This window comes from Sciurus carolinensis, chromosome 2 (assembly GCF_902686445.1).
Source record: "Sciurus carolinensis chromosome 2, mSciCar1.2, whole genome shotgun sequence".
In the NCBI taxonomy this organism is placed as follows: domain Eukaryota; kingdom Metazoa; phylum Chordata; class Mammalia; order Rodentia; family Sciuridae; genus Sciurus; species Sciurus carolinensis.
The window spans coordinates 174979907-175003139 of NC_062214.1; the positions used below are offsets into that span (position 1 = coordinate 174979907).

At 53.9% G+C, this 23233-nt stretch overlaps 1 long non-coding RNA gene across 4 annotated transcripts in view; it reads left to right on the plus strand.

Moving 5' to 3' along the window:
• LOC124972817 (uncharacterized) overlaps positions 1 to 21748 on the plus strand; it is a 25963-nt gene extending 4215 nt beyond the window's left edge. The window contains exons 2-6 of one of the 4 annotated variants that reach the window (XR_007106592.1): positions 8309 to 8402; positions 10350 to 10453; positions 10739 to 10916; positions 11014 to 11199; positions 20956 to 21748. This is a non-coding gene — a long non-coding RNA (uncharacterized LOC124972817). Of the gene's footprint in view, positions 1 to 8308; positions 8403 to 10296; positions 10454 to 10738; positions 10917 to 11013; positions 13776 to 20955 lie in introns of those variants that run through there. The other 3 variants (XR_007106590.1, XR_007106593.1, XR_007106589.1) reach the window with 3 other exon arrangements.
• The last annotated feature ends 1485 nt before the right edge of the window (positions 21749 to 23233 follow it).

The following is a 23233-nucleotide window of genomic DNA, read 5'->3' on the forward strand; positions in this document are numbered from 1 at the left end:
AGAATCAACGCTCAAGGGGAAAAAGTTCCCATACCAATTTTGGGGGTGAGAATGCTCCTGTCCACGGCCAATTTCACACCGGCAACACAGAGTCCGTGAAGAGATGCGCCCAAATGGCCCCAGGACCCAGCACACCAGGGCAGACGCAGGCATGGGAAAGGCAGGCATTCAGGGGTCCTGGCGGGGGCGCAGTGGTAGAGCGCTTACCCAGCGCGTGTGAGGCACCCAGGTTCGATCCTCAGCACCTCATAAAAGTAAATAAATAAAATTTTAAAAAGAAAGAAAAGAAAAGGCTAGCATTCAGGAAAACAAGTGAAGGGAATATGAGAATTATTTGTACATTTTTTTTTTTTGCATCTTTTATGTAGTCTGGAATTATTTCAAAATCAACAGTTGGGTGTTTCACAAGTATGTAACTTACAATTAAGGAGTTCCAGTAACTGAACTGGGGAAGAGAGTACATGGGCCCTTCACGTAGGCGTGGCCTCGTGTCCAAGCCTTGTGGACAGAGGAAGCGCAAGTCATTCAGAAAACAATGAAAAAGACACACTGCCGGCTCGGGGGCGGGGCGCACCCTGTAATCCCAGCAGACCTGAGTCTGAGGCAGGGGGATCCGAGTTCAAAGCCAGCCTCAGCAATTCAGCAAGACGCTAAGCAACTCAGGGAGACCCTGTCTCTAAACAAAATATAAAAAGGGCGGGGGATGTGGCTCAGTGGTTAAGCGCCTGGGCTCAATCCCTGGTACTGAAAACAAGAAAACAAACAAAGAGACTGAGTGGCTGGGCCCCAGATGTGCCAAGTGAGCGTGGCAGTGGGCAGGGGCCAGGAGCAGGTATGTAGGCCCCAGCCAGGACTTGGGTCCTTGGGTCCTCAGCAGGGAGAGCCATCCCACCCCTCTAAGCAGTGGGTGAGGAATGTGACCTTATTTGCCTTCATCCCTTTGAGGAGTGGGGCAGTACTACCACCTTTTCTGGTTGGAGTTGAGAGGAGTTGGTGTGGACGGGGCCACCACACCCTACAGGCTGCCAGGTGATTTCCCGTACCCAGGTCCAGTCCCACCTTCTCCCCTTTGCCCCCTCAGACCTATTTGAGGTCTCCCCTTCTCCCGCAGCCTCCGCAGCCTCCGGCAACCTGTCTTGGGTTCAAGTCAAACCTCTCACTTTGAAAGCCCAGAGCCCCCGGGGACTGGGGGGGGCCAAGTTCAAGGTGGAATGAATGGCTGTTTGATGGGCTCTCCCCAGCAGCCTCCAGGCTTGGTATAGTCTGGGTAGCTGTGGGCTTCCTTTTTTCCAGATGAATCACACTGTGTGTCTGTGACTGGTGAGCTGTCCCCTGACGTGGGGGCCCCCTGCATAACAGCGTGTCACTCAGTTCCTCCTGTGTGGATACCCTCAACCCGGCCTCCAGCGACTGGTGTTAGTGGTGTGCCAGCTGCTCCCTGGGTCTGTCGCCATGCATTCCCCGTCACACCCAGGCAGGCGGCAGCCCTGCGAGCAGGCACACTGTCCAGCTTACCCAAGAGGCTGGAAAGGTTTCCTGGATATCTGAGTTTGCACAGCTGACCCAAAGATTCAACCCCATTCCACCTTGATCCCCCTAGTCTGAGCTGCCCACAGCCCCACCCTGCCTCTGTCTAGTGGCCCCTGTGCCCCTGTCTCCTGGCTTGGGCATCAGCATCCAGGTCACATGGACAGGAGTACTGAGGTCCCTGCTGTACAGGAAGGGGTTAATTGGGATGCCCTTAGCAAGCTCTGGTTTGGTGTAGGCCAGTTGCCATGGCAACAGAAGGTCTGAGGATAAGGGAGGCCAGTGCGGCAGGATCTTCCAAATCACTAGATGTACAGCTCATACGTTGATTCTGTGGTGAAATGCTCGCAGGATCTTCTGGGACTCCTCGTAACCACCAGGGGTGGCTGTGCTGGGCAGGGGTCCCTGAATCAGCAGAGGCCAGGAGGCCTAGACTCTGTGGCAGTCTCTTACCCAGGGAGCTCCAGCCAGCTCTGCCCAGGGTGCCTTTTCCACCAGGAGCTTCCCAGGGCTCCTGCTTTTAGTCCACAGCCACCTGGACTAGGCAAAAATCAGGAAGAACAAAGATTTGGGTCCAAAAGTAGTCAATCATGGATTTATTCATTCACTAGATATAGATTGCTTTCAACAGTCACTCTGTTAGGTTCTGTGACCTGGGGTTACAACCAGGAGTCAGATGGGTTGTACTCTCATGAAGCTTCCTTTCCAGCGGGGTAGAAGTCCCCAGCAAGTCTCCACCTTGAGCACCTCTTCGTTTCTGAACTCATCTGTAAGCAGGGGCACATGCCTGTAATCCCAGTGACTCGGGAGGCTGAGGCAGGAGGATAGTGAATTCAAAGCCAGCCTCAGTAATTTAGAGAGGCCCTAAGTAACTCGGTGAGACCCTGTCTCTAAATAAAATACAAAAAAGGGCTGGTATGTGGCTCAGTGTTTGAGCAGCCCTGGGTTCAATTCCCAGTAACAAAAAAAAAAAAAAAAAGAAAAGAAAAGAAAAAGTCCACCTTGCAGAGATGCAAGACATATTTGAAGCATTTACCTGAATGCCTGGACCAAAATAGACAGGGATGATATTGATGCCTAGAGGCTTCTCGCTTTTCACAGTAGCATCAGAAGTTCCAGGAGATGAAAAAAGAACTCCAGGTTCTGGTCCCTGCAGGTTACTGTGAGCCACATCTCAACCTGACCCCCTAAGCAGATCCCACTCTTCCGTCATTGTGCAAATGAATTTGGCCTCAGTTTACCCATCTGTAGTGCAGAGGTGACCCTCTAACACTTATAGGAGGCAATGTACCTTAATGGTCAGCCGGTACCAAAGTGGATTCTTGACCACTCTGTTCCACCATCTCAGCCACTGCAGGTCAGAAAAGCCAGGCCACTACCCCAGTGCTGGCCACCCACTCCAGCCCAAAATGCTTTTAGCCTGCAACAGATCCCAGAAGCAGTTGGTTTGATTCAAGTTTGATCTTCTAAACTGAACTGCCCCAGCCCAGGGGAGAGCCCTTCCCAATGCCTGCAGGGGACTGCCCTCCAAGCAACCTGCGCATCTCACCTCGGTCAGTCCGAAGCTGGTGTGCCCTGGAGCATGAAGCAAGCCCACCAGACTTGGTGAGAAAGATCATGAGTCAGTGACTCTGTTTGGTGGAGGGACCCTTTAGTTTTTCAAGGTCAGCTCTGAGACCACTCTTCCCCAGCCCCAGCACTGGGCAGGAAGCCCAGCCGGGGGTGAGAGCTGATTGCAAAGAGTAGCATGTCAGCGCAAACCCACACAAGGGAACCAGCAACGGAGAAAACCACTTAAGAATTCCATATCACATACTTCAAACACCGAAAGATTTCAAAGTGGTCATCTTGGAATCATGCAAAGTGCTGAAGGGCTTCCTCACATTTATTTGTAGCTTATATTTGATTATATTTTGCTCTTCTCCTTGGGGTGGAGATGCCCGATCTTTCCAGAGCTTAATGCCTCTAAAAGTCTTAATCAAGGCCTGGGAAATGGATGTGGGGCGCACAGCCGGTGGGCTCCCCTCAAGTCTTTCTGCGTGACAGCTCTCTCCCTGGAGGGTGGGGAGGGAAGATGTTTTTCCTCTCACTTCAGTCTGACTCCAAAGGAGGCCAGATTAAGCCTGGTTGGAGGTGGTGTTAATGAGTTATCCAGTATTTTCTTCTCTCTCCAATCTTGAATTTTCTTCTCCTCGGTTGGATGTCAGAGTACTCATTTATACCAGGACCAGGGCTTGCAGAACAGCTCAGAGTTGTCATTTGTTTATGAAATTCTTTCTAGAAGATCAGTGGGCTGGCAGGAAGCTGGGGTAGCGGGGGTGGGGGGTGGCTACAAGATTGGCAGAGGAACCAGAGATCCAGAAGCTTCCAGCCAGGCTGGCCCCTAAACTGGAAAATCTTTAACAAAGGATCCAGCAAACCACGAAGAAGAGGAAGGCAGGCAGACCAGACGCCCCAGTAAACACATTCCCCTGTGGAGTGGTCAGAATCTCGGGCAGCAGAGGGAAAGAATCAGGATGGGGGAGAGGGGCCGGCAGCCCAGGGAGAATGTCCCAAGCCACCTTCTTTTTTTTCTCTTTCTTCTTCCTCCTCTTCCTCCTCTTCCTCCCCCCCCTCCTCCTCCTCCTCTTCTTCTTCTTCTCCTCCTCCTCCTCCTCCTCCTCTTCTTCTTCTTCTCCTCCTCCTCCTCCTTCTTCTTTTTCTTTTTTTTGGGGGTCCTGGGGATTGAACCCTGGGGCACATTGCCACCGAGCTTCATCTTCAGCCCTGTATAATGATCATGATCATTATTATCATGATCATGATCGTTATTATTCTGCAGGAACACATCATTGTTACCCAGAGTCCATGGTTCATATTAGGCTCCCTCTCAGGGCTGTAGGTATATCCTGTGGGTTTAGGCAAACGCACGATGACGTGGACCCACCATTGCAGCATCCTTGAGGGCGGGCCCGTCACTGGGATTACTGGTAGACCCCCAAGCCCCTGGCAGGCACTATCCTTTCACTGAATCCAGCGTTTGCCTCTTCTAGTGTGTCAGATACTTGGAATGACACAGAGCGTCCCCTGGTCAGATCGGCTCCCTTCACTTAGTCCTGTGCATGTAGGTTTCCCCCATATCTTCACGACGGCACCCTTCGTTTCTCTTGGCACTGAGTGCTATCCCATTGTCTGGAGTATCCCCGTCTGTTTATCCCTCCCCCGACTGAAAGACATCTGGGCTGCCTCCACGTTCTGTCAATCACCATACACATATCCATGGGCAGGGTTTTGTAGGGACTTAAGTTTTTGATTGATGCCAGCAAATAACAAGAAGCGCAGTGGCAGGATGGAGCGCCGTGGCTGGATGGAGCGCGGTGGCTGGATGGAGTGGCGGGAGCAGCTGCCTCACTCTCTTCCCGGTGGTGGTGCCCTTCACGCTCTCGCCAGCAGCAAGTGAGAGTTCCTGGTGCCCCCATCCTCACCAGCGTTTGGTGGTGTCAGTCTCTGGTTTCAGCCATCCTGGTTGATGCATCGTGGTTTGTCAAGGTGGTTTTTTGTTTGGTTTCATGTTAGCACTAGGGATTGAGCACACGGGATGGACTCTACCACGGAGTTACACACCCAGCTCCAATTTGTTGATATTGTTTTTTTTTTGGTAATAAGAATTAAACACCCAGGAGTGCTTAACCACTGAGTCAATCCCCAGTCCTCTTTATATTTTGATCTTGAGGCAGAGTCTTGACAAATCCTTAGGGCCTCCTTAAATTGCTGAGGCTGGCCTTGAACTCATGATCCTCCTGCCTCAGCCTCCTGAATCATTAGGAATATAGGCGTGTGCTACCGCACCAGCTCCGGTGTTGATTTAATTTGCAATTCCCTGATGACATGAGGTTGAACATCTTTTCAGATGCTTACTTGCTACTTGTACATCTCCTTTGATGAAGCGTCCATTCAGGTCTTTTACGCACTTGTTATTTATTCTTTTTATATTTTTGGTACTGGGGATTTAATGCAAGGGTGCTTTACCCCATCCTAACCCTTTTTATTTTTTATTCTAAGACAGGGTCTCACTGAGTTGCTTAGGGTCTCACTAAGTTGCTGAGGCTGGTCTTGAACTTGTGATCCTCCTGCCTCAGCCTCCCAAGTAGCTGGTACTATGGGAGTACATCACTGTGCCCATGTCCCCTGTTCTATTGTCACACTCCCTACCTAACTGTATGCACTCCTAAGGTCTCAGTGTCTACTTCAGACTAGCAGACCTAGTCAAAGAGATGGCTTGGAAAGAGACTGGGGAGACCAGTGTTCTGGTTGGATATGACGCATCCCCCAAATCTCCTGTTAATGCAGGAATATTCACTGGTAAAATGATTGGATTACAGGCAGGCGCTGTGACTGAGGCAGGAGGATCGCAAGCTTGAGGCCAGCCTCGGCAACTTAGAGAGGCCCTGTCTCAAAATGAAAAATAAAAAGGGCTGGGGATGTGGCTCAATGGGAAAGCACCCTGGGTTAAATCCCTAGTACCAAAACACAAAACAAAATAATAAAATAAAATGACTGGCTTATGAGAGTTTGAATGGACTGACTGGGTGGTAACTGCAAGCAGGTGGGGCGTGGCTGGAGGAGGCAGGTCACTGGGTTGTGTCCTAGAAGGGTGCATCTTCCCTATACCCTTCCCCCTTATCTCTCTGTGCTTCCTGACCCTGCCTTGAGCAAAGCAGCTTCCCTTTAGCCATGATAGGCTGCCTCACCTTGGGCTCCAAGCAATGGAGTTGCCCATCTATGGACTGAGACCTCTGAAACCATGAGCCCCAAATAAACTTTTCCTTTCTCGAAGTTGTTCTTGTCAGTATTTTGGTCACAATGACAAAAAAAAAAAAAAAAAAAAAAAAAAAAAAGCTGACTAAAACAATCAGGGAAGGCCTTGCTGATAGCATGTCATCATGGTGGACTGACATCTGGAGCCAGGATAGCACCCGGCAGCAGAGGGTCCAAGAGAGGGAATGGCAGGTGTGCAGGTCCCAGGCTGTGTGACTGAGGCCGGAGGTGCCCAAGGAGTGAAAGGAGATGAGGTCACCAAGTGTCAAGGATTGAAGCTGGGCACGTGGTATAGGCCAGTCAAAAGTTTGAGCTGGGCACGGTGGCACACGCCTGTAATCCCAGCAGCTCAGGAGGCTGAGGCAGGAGGATCGCAAGTTGAAGGCCAACCTTAGCAATTTAGAGAGACCTTAACCAACTTAGTGAGACCCTGCCTTAAAATAAAAAATAAAACGACTTGGGGATGTAGCTATGTGGTAAAGTATCTCTGGGTTCAATCCCTAGAAGGAAAAAAGAAAAAAAAAAAAAAGTTTGATTTATTCCAAATGCAAGGGGAAGCCACAGGAGGGTTTTCCGTCCAAGAGTGATATGATCTGATTTGTATTTTTAAAAACTCGCATTGGCTGCTGACTGAAAAATGGACGAAGATGGAGAGGTAATCGAGACTAAGTTTGGTGTTTATTGCTTTGGTGCACATGAATACCCCAGTCCAGCATCTTCTCTCCTCCAAAGACAATCATGGTCCTGGAGCTGCAGAGTTGCATGCACACCCACAGCACACATGTGTGTGCTCACTCACACACACACACACACACACACACAAGCATGCCTCAGGTCTCCTGCACTCATAAACTCCCCTGCCACACTCCCCTGTGCACACGTGTACGTGGTCTCCAAGGCGCAAACTCAGAAAGGCGTGCAAGTCGCATGCACATCTGTCCCCTCACTGCACCAGCAGAGCTACGTTCCTGCACGCGCCAGTGCACACACCCCCATGCATGTATTTCCTCACTGGTCTGTGAGACACTGTCGTGCACACACACGGCCATACCCACGCACCCAGAGCACTCCCCCACAGACACGCCATTTTCCCATTTCCAAAGGGAAGCAGGCCTGAGCAGGGGATTGGTTGAGAAAAAAGGGGTTTAGGAGAGGAGGAAGGAGTTGGAAGCCCACTTAGTCACAGGGTAAAGGAATCCCAGAATGCCTGTTTTACCCTGAATGGCGCCTGCTGGGGGCAGCCAGTTAGCAGACACTGCACTAAAGCCCTCCTTCGACAGGGCTGTGGGGGCCTCTGCAGTTGCTCCTCTCAGCCCCTGCTGTCCACCTGCCACGAGCTGTCATCTGCTGATGACTCCCAGGTGTGGGGGCTGGCGACAGGGCAACTGCCCAGAGATTTTCAGCTCACAGCACAGGAAGGAATGGGGGATGTTTCTTTCAGGACCCCGCCTGCCACGGCAGGCAGAGGACAGACTGGGGTCAGGCGGGGGCTGCTCTGGGAAAATCTGGACCCTTAGAAAGACTTTTCAAGGCCCTAAGGAACCTGCCCACTAAGCTCCCCGCTCTCAGCCGGTTCCCCTCCAGCAACTCCCTTCTCCAGCTCTGAGCACCAGCCACGGTGGCCAACCAAAAGCTCTCGGAACGGACACCATCAGATCCGTGAGTGTGCTGCCCCCACACCCCGTCTGGACTTTGGGGCCACCTCCTTGGGAAAGTCTTCCAAGCTGCCGGGATTAGAGTCCCTCCTGTGCTCACCTCCACCTTGGCACTTCGCCATGCTGCCAGACCCACTGGATTATGCCTGTCTGCCTGCCCTCAGGGCACAGGCCTGTATGCTCTCTGTACTGCTGCCTGGCACATAGTAAATGCTCAATAAGTAACTCTGGCATAGGATAGATGAGGCTGCTCCTCTGTGTGAGTGAAAGCAGAAAGGAGGTTGTTTTGGGAAAGGACTCCCTTTTCCTTCTCATCTTTGTTCCCTCAGGAACTAGCTGGAGATCACTAAGGCTCCCGAGCCCCTCAAAGGTTGCCTGTGGCATGAATTCTCCTCTACCTCTCTTCTACGTCAACCAGCTCTGGTGAGTGATGCTAGAGCAATTTCAGGCGCCCTGACGGGGGACTGGAGACGATGGGGGAGGCTTGGCGAGAGGGGTAGCCTGGAGTGGAGAATTTCACGTGACTACACATACTTCCCTGGGAGGCTGAGCATTTGGAGATTGAAAGGAGGCAGACTGAAAAGATCCCTGGAGCTTAGTGCAATGGTGTACACCTGTCATCCCAACTACTTTGGAGGCTAAGGCAGGAAGATTGCAAGTTTAAGGCCAGCCTGGACAATTTAATGAGACCCAGTCTCAAAATTTTAGAAAACTGACCAGGAACGGTGGCACATGCCTGTAATTCCAGCAGCACGGGAGGCTGAGGCAGGAGGATCACAAGTTCAAAGCCAGTCTCAGCAAAAGCGAGGTGCTAAGCAACTCAGTGAGACCCTGTCTCTAAATAAAATACAAAATGGGGCTGGGGATGTGGCTCAGTGGTCAAATGCCTCGAGTTCAATCCCAGCACCCCCCAAAAAAATAATTTAAAAGGCTGGGGATGTAGCTCAATACCCAAAACTGCAAAGAGGATAAAAAGGAGAAAGAAGACCTTAAGTAACCTGGCTGAGGCCGAGGCAGAGTGCTGATTGAAGGCGAGGGCTGGCCAGGGCAGTCGGCACTGCTGAGAAGTCTGTGGTGACCAGGAGAGGTGGCTCGATGACTCAGACCGTGGGCAGTGCTGGTGGGAATGATGCTGGACAAACAGGGTCCGGCCTTTCTGATTCCAGCAGAACCCTATTTCCTTTCCACATGGCTAAGCAATACAAAAAAGACTGTGTGTAGTGAGTAGCTCCTACAGAGGGGCAAGCCATCTGCCGCCATTTCCAGGCCACCCAGGACAGGCATCTCTAATCTATCATGAGTGTACCCATCACCTCCAGGCCAGGAGGAGGTGTCAGAATTCTGTGCGTAGTGTTCCAAGGAGGGACGGGGGAAGGGCCCATAGGAGGATCCTTTCTTTCTTTCTTTCTTTCTTTCTTTTTTTTTGGTACTGGGGATGGAACCCAGGGGTACTTTACCCCTGAGCCATATCCCCAGCCTGTTTTTTATATTTTATTGAGATACAGGGTCTCACTAAGCAACTTAGAGAGTAGCTTCGAACTTGCAGTCCTCCTGCCTCAGCCTCCCGAGCTGCAGGGATTACAGGCATGCACACCGCGCCGGGCATGTGAACCCTTTTTGGACATCCGTTGGTCTCCTAGATGCCAAGTGCTTAATAAGTCTACCTCATTCAGTTCTCACATCAAATCTTAAAAAAGTAATGATCAATTTTTATTTCTCAAAAAAAGAACAAAGGCTCAGCTTGAATAAGCAACTTGATCAAGTTCACACAGGTAGTAATAGTTGAACTGAAAATTCGGACCTGTGTGGTGCTGGCTCCAGGGTCCTTCTCTTGCCACCTCCCCATGCTGCCTGTTTCCACTGGGTTCCTATTCTTCCATATTGTGGCATTGACTGGGGACCTGTCACTTCCCAACCTTCAAATCTCTTCTTTCCTTTGAGTCCCAGAAAGAAACATGTGTTACCTTCACTAGGGCAATGGAGGAGACTTTCAAGAAGATACTAGAAGGAATCCCACAAGGAATAGTGAGGAGTCTGATGGCCCTGGGTGGAAGGAGGCTGGGAGCTAGAGAGAGCCATAGCCACAAAGGGAAGGGACCAAGGGAATAGACATCTCAATCTCTCTACTCTCACCTCCATTGTCCTCCAGTGGTGTCCCCCAGTGGACAAGCTCAAGCAGAGGCCAAAAGACTCAGCTTAGGCAGCCCATGCAGGTCCACCTCCTGGGCCTCAGCATTGGGCAAAGGACAGGCAGCTGGAGATCTGAAGGAACAAAAAGGGAAGGTTATTTAGAATGTCCCCTTCTCTTTGGGACCAGGTATGGACATTTTCCTTCCTAAGGAGTGCTTACGGAAATGCTTTTCACTATAGAAAACAAAATCAGGGATTCCATCTCCCGCTACCTGCTGGCAGCCAGGATGGGAGCAGAGGACCTAGACTCAGTCAATTAGAAATTCCCACTGGGCCTCAGCGTGGTAAGTAGTAGCCCAAATGTTCAGGGTCAGTTTGGAAATTATTCCTGGCAGAGGTCTGGGCTGTGGCAGTGAGGTCACCCATGGTGGGGACCATGGATGGCAGAGGGGTGGGGCCAGCAAAGGCATCCTAACCAGACTGCCCCATGTGTCACCTTGCAGGGATGTTGACTGTCCAGCATTGCTTGGACCCTTCCCATTGCCCAAGCTGGGTCATCAGCTTTCTCATGGATGCTGCAGGCCCCCCAGATCCTTCCAGTAAATCTTTCCTCTGCTTATGCACATCAGCGTCCATTTGTGTGGATTCCCATGAGAGGCGTGGCTGCTGCAACCGTCCAGAACCCGTAGATGTGGTGTTCGGTGGCGGGCGATCCCCTGGCAGGAACAATAGGAATGCAGCAGGGGAGGATGCATCCGGGTCTTCAGAGATGCCCCTTGCGCCTCCACACCTTGCTCACCAAATCAGGTGAGCTTGCTCCAAGGCTATGTGTGCGCTCAGCTGAACTGTCCCTGAGGGCCCTCAGAGGAGTGACTCCAACCGTGTGCATCCCTGTCCCGGACAGGGTTTACTTGTGAAGGCTGGAGGAGAACAAGCTGTCCCATTCCAAGAAAAGAGCCTGCCACCAGCAACTGGGACTGGGCTGGAAGGCCTGGCCCTTCAACCGCCAGACATGGCACCCCAGAGGAGTCCTCCAAAGGACGGAACCCACCCTGCAGCAGCCTTCCTCTGCCAGAGGCCTGGGCCTGAGGTGTGTCTGTCTCCACTGAGCCATTCCCGGAAGTAGCCAGATGAGCTGCCCCTTCCATTCCCACCGACACCCGGGCTTCGCTTGTCTCTCGGCCTTCAGTTTGCTCAGGGAGTGAGAAGAAATACAAAGCACCAGCCTGTAACGGGGCCACACTGGGCCCAGAGAGGGCAGGAGGGGCAGCAGGCAGAGTCCAGGAGATCTTCAGTCCAGGGGGCAGTCAGGACTGGCAGGAGGGAACCTGGCTGGGCAGAGACCGGGCAGCTCTGGCCCCCTCCCTTCCTGCTCCATAGCACAGAAGGCTATGCTTCAGCCGAAACCGATGCATAGAAAAGGGGCTGGAGTTTTTGCGGTTTCCAGGGCTTTGGTGAGAACCAGGCCTGTCTGTTCCCTGCCTTCAGGAAGCCCAGGTCTCGTAGGGGACACAGGTGGCTTCATGCTTAGGTGGAAACTGCAAGAGGCACACACAAGTAGGAGGGTTGCCTCGAACCCTCCACTTCCTGACATCCCCCTCCTCTTCTCCAGCACCACAGACTCTGAGAGGCCGAGAAGCCAGATGCTTGCTTCTACCTCCATGCCAACTTTATTGCCCTCACAGCAGGGCTGAGACAGATCCTGGGAAGTGACCTGAGGAGACCCAAGTACCCTTTCCTGGGGTGGGGGACCCCCAGTCCCACCCAGAGACCTCCACCTACCCCATACTGACATCTTTGCTGGTCCCAGCCCAGGGGGGAGGTCAGGAACCAGGATGCAGTGCCCCAGGCTCCAGGGGCCCCATCGGGCTCAGGTCGTCTGTCTCTGGACCACCTGGCCGACCTCCCAGGCACCACCAACCCTGCCCATTGTCTGAAGCGACTGAAAACGGGGTCCCTGGGCAGGACATGTGCCTTCCACCCACGCCATTCCTCTGGCCTGGTCTCCCTGGCCTGCTGGGGCTGTCCCCTCACTAGACCAGGCTCCACCTGCTCGGGATGCGCAGGACAAGGAAGGGGTCCGGGCATTGGTGAGCTGTGCTCCCCTGGGCTCCGCAGGTCAGGAGGGAGGCCCGGGGGTGTAGGGAGGGCTCACTGGGGTTAGGGGATCACATGGGGCGGGAGGCCGCCTTTCATCCGGCTGTGTGAAGCAGACCTGCCCTCCCCCCGGCCAAGCCTACTGGCATTGGCATGCGCCATAAATCTCCAGGATGCTGCAGCTATGACTGGATTATTTATAGCTCCAGTCTTACATTTCTAACACGAAAATATCACACAAAGAGAAAGGTAATGAAATCTCACCTCTCCTGCATGTCCCTCACTCCACACTGCAGGGCTTTCCAGAAGCCCTCCTGGCTGAAGCAGGGATGAGGGAGGCTGGCCTCCTCCTCCACCGGGCTCCCCCCATCCTCCCTCCCCCTCCTGTCAATCACGCACACTTCTCAGCTGCACATCCTCCCAGACACATTCCCTCTCAGACACATTCGCACACATGTTGTTCTCTCTCTCTCTCTCTCTCTCTCTCTCTCTCTCTCTCTCTCTCTCTCTCTCTCTCTCTCTCTCGTGAGCGCGCGCGCGCGTACATTTCCTCTCAGATGCAGAGGATTCTGTTCAGCCTCTCCCTCCCTCTCCGCTCACCCTGCCTGTTCCCCCAGACGTGCTCCACACACCTCTGCCCTTTCCCTTCCACAGCCGTCTCCCTGTGTGACTCACCCGCTTCCGGCGTGTTTGCTTTTTTGCTTTGTCAATGAAGCCGCTGGCACATTAATTACCAGGCCTGTCCTCTGCCGAGGCACATCAGCTCCTTGTCAGTCACTGGGGGAAGTGTCAGCTTGCATCCGTCTCCTTCTGCCTTCAAGAATCCCGTGGGCATTGCCTCCCCAGGGGGACCTGCTTTGCGGCACGTGGCAGTGAGGGCACGTGTCCCTGGGCTTGACATAGCCAGACACCCAGAAAACACAGGCCACTGAACGAGCCTCTTGCCAGCAGTCAGGAGCACCTACGGGTGTCTCTGCAAAGCCGCCCTCCCCCCGTTTTAGAGTCTCACGGTGTTGCAGGGCTGCGGGCCTTCCATAAGGCCTGCCCGTGGGCGTTGGGACCACCGCTCACTTATACCTGGGTATTCATTATAGTTGTGTGTGTGCGTGTGCATGCGTGTGCGTATGCACATGAGCTCCCATGTACACATGCTTTTTTCAGTACCTGGGATGAACCCAGGGGCACTCTACTACTGAGCTACATCACCGACCTATTCATTTTTTTGAAAAAGGATCTGCCTAAGTGACCTAGGCTGACCTCAAATTTGCAATCCTCCTGCCTCAACCTCCCAAGTAGCTGTGATTACAGGCATGTAATCACACCCGGCTATACCTGTCTTATGCCAGCATAAAGGGTGATCACAGACAATGACAGTCTACTCTGGGCTGAGTCTGAGTCTGGGGACAGAAACCTAGCAACCCACTAGCAGGGTGGCATTTCTTGGAAGTCTCTTTCTCGCTCCTTTTGTATCTAAAAAAATTCACCTAGCTTGTGGTATTATTCATTGTATCTGTCAATTATCTTAAATATCTTATAATTAAGTGCTTAACTTTTTTTCCTGAAATCTTTGCTTAAAAGTTGAATCTCAAGGGCTGGGGAGATAGCTCAGTTGGTAGAGTGCTCACCTCGCAAGCACAAGACCCTGGGTTCAATCCCCAGCACCACAAAAAAAAAAAAAAAAAAAAAAAAAAAAAAAAGTTGAATCTCAAAAACCCTCTGGCTCACAGCCAGGCGTGGTGGTGCAAACCTGTAATTCCAGGGACTTGGGAGGCTGAGGCAAGAGAATCACAAGGTCAAGGCCAATCTCAGCAATTTAGCGAGACCCTGTCTTGAAAAAAAAAATAAAACAGGCCGGGAGTGAAACTCAGTGGTAGAGTACCACTATATTTGATCCCAAGTGCACCATAAATAAATAAATAAATAATTAAGAATGGGGATTCTTGGCTTTACATCCTGGCTCTGCCAACTCTTAGCTGTGTTAATCTAGCTAAGTCACTTAACCACTCTGTGCCCAAGAACCTTGGCTTGCAGCTGAGGGGCGCAGCTCAGGGTAGAGCCCTTCCCTAGTGTGTCTAGGTTCCATCCCCAGTGACGCAAAATAAATAAATAAACACACAAAAACGTTGGCCTGTACAGTGGGGATAATAAGCACCTGCTATCCACACTTTTCAGGGCATTAACGTACGCTTAGACCAGTGGCCGACAAGGTGTGCGGATTCATGAATGTTCTTCTATAACAGAACAAAATGGAGCAGCTCCCTCCATCCGGGTAACTGACATCAGAACTCTCCTGCCTGGCTCCCGAGCTGCGCCTGCGCTCAACCCCTGCCCCACCTCCAGCGGGGCCTCTGATCATGCAGGAGTCAGTCAACAAACATCTCCCCTGCTCCAGACCTGGCCCCACCCTGAGACTCGGCCTCACACAGGACCTTCTCCAGGGGGAGTTGGGATCATGCAAACAGCTTTCAGGCCTCGTTCAGAACTGAGGGCCCAAAGAGGAATAAACACTCCTTTCAAAGAGCTACCGTCTACTGCAGGGAGCAGGCAAGGCAATGGGGCAAGACGAGAGTACACTGCAGCGTGTTCAGGGCGGAACAGTCCCTGACCTCCAGCCCTCTGGACAGGCCTGCTGTGACAGGCTCTGAGCCCATGCTACTTGGCGGGGCGTGGTGGGAGACAGAGGAGGGTGGCTATGGACCAGTTCTCCCACTTTCCTCCTGCGGACCCTACCCTGCTCTCTTTGCTCTTCCTCAAACACACCAGGCATAGTCCTGCCTCAGCACCTTTGCACTGCTGATTCTCTCTGCCTGTTCTCTGATGTCACTTCCACTGCAGGGCCTTCCAGGGCCACCTGGATCAGGTAATGACACTCTCCCCATCCAGCCAGTCCCTCTCCCCCACCTGCTTTAGCCAACCTGGCAGGGCTCACCACAACCCACCTGTTTGTGAACATTTGTTGCTGGTCTGTCCACCTGAATGAAGGTCAGCTCCCTGAGGGTGGGCCCGGGCTCTGCCTCCTGCTACCCACTGAGCCTGGAGTGATACCCAGCAGGTAGGAGGTGCTCCATTGGGTCTGTTAAACAAAGCAACTGTGGGCAAATCAATGGTTGCTGTCCCTCTAGGGAAACAGGTGACTGAGCCCCACTCTCACTTGTCACATGGGGATATCATGTGACAATCGGACATGCTTTTAGCTCTTCCAAGGACCAACACAAAGAAATTCAGCAGAGACCAAATCCACACAGGGCTGTCTCCCGATGGTTAGGTGATGAGGGGCTGTAGCTGCAGAGGCCCGGGTGTCCCTCCTGCACCCTGCTCGGCTGCTGCGCCGCTGGGTCCTAGGCTGGTGAACATGAGGTGGCCTGAGTCCAGGTGGGTAGCTGTTTAATGCACACAGCTGGCCCTTGGCCAGATCCAAGAGTCCCTAAGCAGATGCAGAATCGCCTGGGTCAAAGTCAGGAGGACGGGGCCACTGGAGTCAACCTTGAACCGCTGAACCGACTCAGAGGCCCAGACACAGCTGCTCCAGGTCTCCCCGGGTGCTCCAGGCCCAGGGAAGAGCGTGGGCACCCAGTTCCTGTGGCCAGGACAGGCCCTGTGGGGCTCCACGCTGTGCTAACTCCATGACCCTCTCCAACTCAGTGCTCCCCGTTATGAAGGTCCCGGGGGGGCTCGACCCAGGAAAAAAACGAGGGTCTCAGCAAGTCTTCCAGCCAAGCGGGAGGGAGCGCTTTAGTCCTGAGCAGTGGGGCTGGAGCCAGGGCCCCTCATCAGGGAGATCTGCCCTCAGCCCCAGAATGGCTGGTGCCTGCCTCACGCTCTTCTCTCACCTAGAGCACCTCTCACCACTCATGCAGGGACAGTTTGTAATCATCAAGCAGTAGATGAGCCAGGCCTGGGATGTTCCTGTCCCTGCTCGGGAGACTCCTATTCACTCATCAGAACCCAGGCCAAATTGCGGAGGCTAAATAGTGGACCCTGTGTTACCGGGGAATGTGCTTCTGGACTTGGACCCCACTAGACTGTGAGCAAGCCGACCAGCACAGGCTCCCAGTGGATGGATGATGCTTGTCCAGAGGACCCAGCGAAGCCAGGGCAGTCCCTGCTCCCTGGTTCTGGAGCCTGATTCTATCTCCTCATTCCTTCCCCACAACCCAGGGGTCAGCTCAGCTCCGGGGCAAGATACTCCTGTTTGGCAAGGGCAGTTCCAGGTTTTGATGACCTGCTGCAGCCAGATCGGTTTCTATTCCAAGTCACCCTCTGTGCCTACGCTGCAGAGGGCTGAGGGGATGGGCACACAACCCGCATCCGAGAGGCCGTCAGCCCGTGACAGCCCCTTCTCCTGCAGCCACAGACACCTGGCTCCACGTAGGAAGGTCGCTCCTGTTATCCCCAGCCACCAATCTGCCCAGGGCTTCCCACATTGGCTGGAACCAAGAGCCCCGAAAGGTGTAGGCGGTCAGTTTTTCAGAAGGGTCGGGGAGGCCCTCCTTTTGGAGTGGGGGGCAGTAGGGTTGAATCAGCTGGGAAGATAATGTCACTGCTCCTGTCTGGCCACAGGTCCTGGAAGGGTAAAGAGTCACTCCATCCCAGGGCAGCGTGAGCCCCGGCTGCTCCCGGAGCAGCCAGGCAGAGCCAGTATCTTGGGATCCCCTCCCACAGGCTGGGGACAGAACATAGGTAAAGTAAACCCTCCCCCATCTGCAGCTTCCCTCTAGGGCTCAGAAGTCTCAGGGCTCAGGACAACCTTCACTTTGCTGGCAGCCTCCTTGCCTTCAGCCACTAATCCTCAAAAAGCTTTTTCCTTTAGAAAGATAACAGCCTCGGAGCATCATGGCTGACAACATGGATCACTTTACAGTCTAGAATGCTCCATTGTCTCTCTTGATCCCCTGGATAATACTTTGAGGGAGGCACTATTCTTCCTAAGTGGCAGAAATTCAAGGCCCAGTGTGACTTGCCCAAGGTCACTAGGACAATCCCAAAGCCCAAATGGACTCTCTCCAAAATCCCACCTCTATCTTATAGACTTTTCTGGGAGCACTTGTTTAGGAAGGAAATATACAACCTTAATGTCCAGAGCAACGGGGACAAAGTTAAAACTGCAGAACAGGCAAGGGAGGGAAAGACAAACCTCAAACCCTCTCAGCCCACTCCCCACCTCCCCCTGCCCAGGCCCCTAGCAGGAATAGCTGCAGCCATCTCACATCCCAGCTCCCAGGGGAACCCACAACCTCTGCCCCTCCAGGGAGAGACCAGGCCGACTGGCCTGAACCCACTGTCCAAGACTGCAGGCGGGGCAAGGGCATGAGGTACCAGGGGCCGGAGTGTCGATGAGAGAAGGCTAGAAGGAGGAGCCGAAAGGCTAGACTGGGTCTTAAAGGTGGTGTTCTGGGGTCCAGACTGCACCGAGATTAAGAGCATGGGCCTGTGGCAGGAAGCCCTGGGTTCGAATCCCAGTTCCAGGGCTTGGGTGTAGCTCAGTGGTAGAGCAAGAGCTTAGCAAGCGTGAGGCCCGGGGCTCGATCCTCAGCACAAGAAAGAGAGGAAGGAAGGGAAGGAGGGAGGGAGGGAGGGAGGGAAGACAACTCCAGCTCCGTTTCTTCCTGTCTGGGGGACACAGCCCCTTATCCAACCTGTGCTGTAAAAGGGATGCTGCTAGGGCTGGCTGCAGGGGTGCGTGAGCATGAAGGGAGAATGGACTGGATGGGGCCCATGGCGGGGCCCACGGCGAGGCCCATGGCAGGGCCTGCAGGACACGGAGCGCTGGGGCGTTGAGCCTGCAGTGCTCCGGGAGCAAAGGACAGGCTTGCCAGACAGAGGTCCCAGGCCAGGCCCCACGGAGGCGTCCACAGTGGGAGCGTGCAGGAGACCAGGCCGGGGCTCAAGGCCCCTCGTCTCTTCCTTCAGGAAGCATCCCACCTCCTAATTGGGTTTATTATCAGGAGGAATGGACACGCCATGAAGTCGTTTACTTGGAGGGGTGAAGGGACAGCATTGGAGGGGGCGCGGAGGGCGGGAGACGCAGCTAGGGAGAGAAGGGGCTCCACAGAGGGAGGAGGCAGGAGGGCTGTCCTGGCGCCTCACAGGGAAAAGGCAGGAGCGAGAACAAGGCCAGAGTCAGGCTGGGTGGCACACACCTCTGATCCCCGCTCTCCGCGCCTGAGGCAGGAGGCTAGCGAGCTCAAGGCCACTGGGTGACTCAGGGAGACTGTCTCAGAAGACAATCAAATGTGGCTCAGTGGTAGGGCGCTGGCTTTGCCTGTGGGGAGTCCTGGGTTTGATCCCTGGCCCAGAAAAAGAAAGAGAAAAAAGAAAAGAAGGAGCAAGGCCAGGCAGGCTCTGTCCTGCCTGCACTTGTTTGCTGGTGACCTTGTGGATGCCACCTGCCCTTTTGGGGGCCTGGTTTTCTCTGCACAGTAGAGCTCCCTGAAAGATGCTGTTCCCCTGGAACCTTCCAGGATGCTCCCCCATCCGCCTCTTCCTTGGGGACTTCCTTGGGGACACTCTGCGATCCTGCTGCCGCAGCCTGTTCCTGCTGGTCCGTAGCCTCTGCCGCCTTCTGTGCCCCCTACCCTACCCGCTCCTTCCCAGACATGTGGTTTTATTTTTAACCAGAGTTTATGAGCAGGATCTGGAAAAGCCAGTTTGCTGAAGAGGCTCCAGGTCTTGCTGGCTCCCTCCCACACCCAGGAGAGAGTGGAAGGGGCAGTTCTTGGCTGGGCAGGGGGACCTGCCCAACAGGTGTGGGTGAAGGGCAGCTGGCCTCGGGACCAAGGCAGCCCTGCTGTCCTTGGCCAGCTGGAGGACTGGAAGGGGGCCAGCTGGTCCCTGCTGGCCCTGGCTGCTCTCATGGGGAGGAGAGTTGCTCCAGGGCAGGGACGGAAGCAGAGGAACTTTCTGGGCTTTTCTGACGTCACCTACTCGGCAGGAGCTGATTGGCTCAGGGTTTCTGTCTCCCTTGGGATGGCTCTGGGCAGAGTGGCCCAATGCCCTGGTATTGCAGGCCGGGCCTCTGTCCTTCTCTGGCACTGGGAAGGGGGCAGGCGAGGCCAGGTTACCCAATAGGCAGATTAGACATGTACTTAGGGCACTGGCAGGAAAAGGGCATCAACAAAGTGTTTTGGTTTGGTTTTGCTTTGGTTTGGTTTTACTTTTTTAAGGACTAATACTTAGTACTTCAAAAATAGCAAGGAAGTAGACATCCTGGGAAAAAACAAAACTTTGTTGGACTTCCTCACACTTATTTTAAGTTTCAGGGTATTTTGAATTTGTATTGGGGTGGGGGAGGGGCACCGTAACCTTTCAGCTCTCGGGCAGCTGAGGGTCATGGATCAGAAATGGGAGTGGACAGGGGTGTTGAGGAGGAAGCAGCATGTAGCTCTGTCCCCTGGAACAGGGAGTCTTCTGCGCTGTCACAGGAGAGTGGCCTATCCCAGCCACAGGTGTGCCGAGGGTCTCTTGGGACTGAGGCCTTACGGGCTCCCTCCCCTACCTGGAGGAGGACTTGGAGGCAGGATCCCTCAGCACCTCACCACAAGGCCTGGCTACCTGAGGTTCCCTCTCAGAGCTAGGATTTGGCCACTCCAGAATTGGCAATGCTCTTGGTCAGAGGTAGATAAAAATGGTGGTCACTTTGAAGGTGAACTGGTAGCCCATGTACTAGAACTTGGCTCCCACAGTGGTGCTGGACCCTCTGAGTCCCTGGGAGTGCTGGCCAGGACTGTGCCTCCTCTCCCACAGCCTCCCACCTCACCACCGCCTCCTTGTCCACGGCCCGACGGAGACAGCAAACATTTGCTGAGCACCTGCTCTGCCCAGGTCCTTCCAAACATAACCTCATGCGAACCCTCACACCATCCCCATCCTACAGATGAGGAAGCAGCTCAGAGATATTAAATATCTGCTGAGGTGCACATGGCTGGCTAGCAGCGGGCTGGAGTACAAACCCAGCTGCTGGCTGCCTGACTTTCTTTACCCAGTACCACAGGCCTCATCCTGTTCCTGGGCCTCCCCCAGGACAAAGCCAGGAGCCCCCCGACTCTCCCTCCCTGACCCAAACATGCTCCTCTCAACTCCAACTGGACAAGGGCAGGTATGCAACCTCCAAATACATTATGGAAGAAAAGCCAGCACCCCCGGTCCTAGAACCAGGTCCTAGAACCAGGTCCAGCTACATAATTTGGTGGGGCCCAAGGCAAAATGAAAATATGGGGACTCCTTATTCAGAATTACTCAGAATGGCAAGACGGTGGCAGCAGAACTTTAAACCAGTCCTCCTGAATGTGGGGCCCAGGATGACTGCAGCCGTCCACACCCATGAAGTCAGTCCTGCCCAGAACCCACAGGATCCCCAAAACAAACCCCTCCCTTGCCTGGGAAATCACACAGCCCAGACACAAGCGAGTCGGTCTCCAGGGCCCCAAGTATATGGCTTGGAAGCAAACCCTCTGAGCAGAAGGCCCTGCCACTGTCCCCAGGGCTCACAGCCTGGCCGATCTTCTTCCAGGTCTCAGGGCCATGGGACCAGGGGCTGCCCAGAGCCACGGAATGCTAACGGAGGTGGGGCAGGACAGGGATCCCGGACGTCTGGTGGTGCTGCTTACAAGCAAAGGAGAGCGGCGGTCTCTGCCCCCCGTCCTTCCCCACCAGTCAGTCCTGGTGCCTCCTGACCTGCTTCCTGACCCTTGCAGGGACAGCCTCTTTCTGCCCAGGCTCCAGGACTCATTTGGTCATGTCTTCTGAACAGCGCCTGCTCCATCCGGGTTTGTAGAGGCCCTGGAAGCAGCTGCTGCCTGAGTATTGCCTGACGCGTGCACTGAACTGGGCACACCTGCCCACACCCACGAACTCACTGGATCCTCCTCACTGCCCAGCAAAGTCTGTGCCAAGAGGCTGAAGCTCTGAGTAACACGCAGAATGTTCCACAGCGGCCACCGACTAGAGCGAAGAGACGGGCCTCTGGTCCCAAAGGCATCTTTAACTCTACCACAAGCTGCTTCTCCACCTGCCTGAAAGGGGTCCTGTCCCACCCGGGGCAGAGCCAAGAAATAGAAAAATACCATAGAAAAGCCCGGAGGAATGGCTGATCTGTCGGTCACTCCAGGGAGGCTTCCTCCCTCTGCTTCCAGAGACACAGGCACCCAGTTGGGGCCGCCTGTGCTCCCTACATGCCAGCCTTCCTGGCCCTTGCACATTTCATCTACCCAACAGCACTATGAGATGGGTACCGTTCTCACGCCCATTTTACTAGTGGGGAAACCAAGCAGCAGAGTGAGGCAGATAAGTGGGAAATGAAACTCAGTCTGTCCCTGGAATCCATGCTCTTAACCATGACACACCTCTGGAGTCAGCCCTCACTCCCCCTTTTCCTCCCACCCCCACTCATCAGCAATACCACATGTTGGCTGTGTGACTTTGGGTAAACTACCTAACATCTCTGTGCCAGTTTCCTTCTGTAAAATGGGGACTATAACAGCATCTACTTCATGGGGTTGCAGGGTGTGCTGGGTGGGTTAATATGTACTTGTAAAGGGTGTACACTGGTGTTTGGCACATAGTAGGTGCTGAGTAAACGATTGTCGATATAAATCATGGCTTTCCAGAACCCTATACTGCGATCTCCTGGTTGTCCTTTCCCTTCTTAAAAGCTGTCACTCTGTTAATTACCATCACCCTTCTAGTACATTCAACTTCTTCTTCCCAACCAGCGCTTTTCTTGGAATGTGCTATTTCTCTCTCTCATCTTGATCTAAGAAACTCTTCCCACTTGCCACTGGCTGCCAGGCTCCCTCCTGCCCTTCAGAGCCAGGACACAGGACAAGTTGGGCCACCATGCGCACACTTCCCCACCACCCCTCACATCCTGTGTCCTGGCTTCTGGCGCCTCCATTCTTCAGGTATTTCTCCGGCCAAGGTCTCCAGGACCCCATTCAGCTGTATCTCTATCCATCTCAGTCCAGCATCTGGTCCTACCATGACCTTGATCGTCAGGTCTCCTTAGGAAGCAAGACACTACATCCTGGGATTGTCCTCCTCTTCCTGCCCCCGACCCCAAGTTCAGTGCATCAGCTCCCAGAGCCCCTCCCACTTCTCCTTCTGCCCACCTTCCTGGGTCCAGTTCAAACTCACCTCCAGCTTTCACCCACACAGAGGACCATCTCCTGCCCAGACCAGTCTACAAGACCAGACCTGCATATCCACTCTCAGCTGCCCTCTACCCTCTTCTGTCCCACGGTCCCTGGCACCTCAGGTCTGCGTTGCTTCCCGGAAACCTGCTTACATGCTGCGGTCCCTGAGCACCGAGCCGAGGGACACCCCCTTCCTCTCTGCCTCCTGTGCCTGGTCCCAGGACCTGGCATAGCTCCTGCAGACGGCTCTCAGAGCCCTGGGCACCACAGCCTCATCCGCTGCTCTGCTCCAGCCTCCAGGGTCGCTAGGATTCCAGGTGTGAGACTCTATTTCAAAATAAAAACTAAAAAGGGCTGGGGATGTAGTTCAGTGGCAGAGCACCCCTGGGTTCCATCCCCAGGACCCCCGCACCCCCACACAGGAGTAAGGAAAGCAAGAAAAACAACATCTCTGCAAGCCCGGGAGCTTTAATTCTGCCGACAATGAACACACACTCTGCTCTGTTCTCCGACAGCCTGGTGAGAGTGGTTCTCCTGTCACAGAGAGGACACCAAAGCCCAAAGAGATCCAGCAGTTTGTCCAACGTTCATAGCAGAGTCAGGACTTGAACCTAAACAGACCAATAGATCTCGTGGGGTGAAAAGGGTGAACACAAGCTTCCACAGAGGTATGGACCCCGGCAAGTCTTGCAGGGAGTGAGGAGAAGACAAAGGGAAAAGGAGCGGCATTTCACGCAGAAGCAGTGACCAGCCGTGTGTTCTCCCGCGGTCAGCTCTAGCCGGCCACCTCTGCCATCCTGAGAGAAGGGGACCTGCTCCAGGCCCTCAGCCTCAATGTGCAGGGAGAGCCCTGGGAAGCGGCCCCTGGCAGCATGGGGACAGCAGATGAAGGATTAG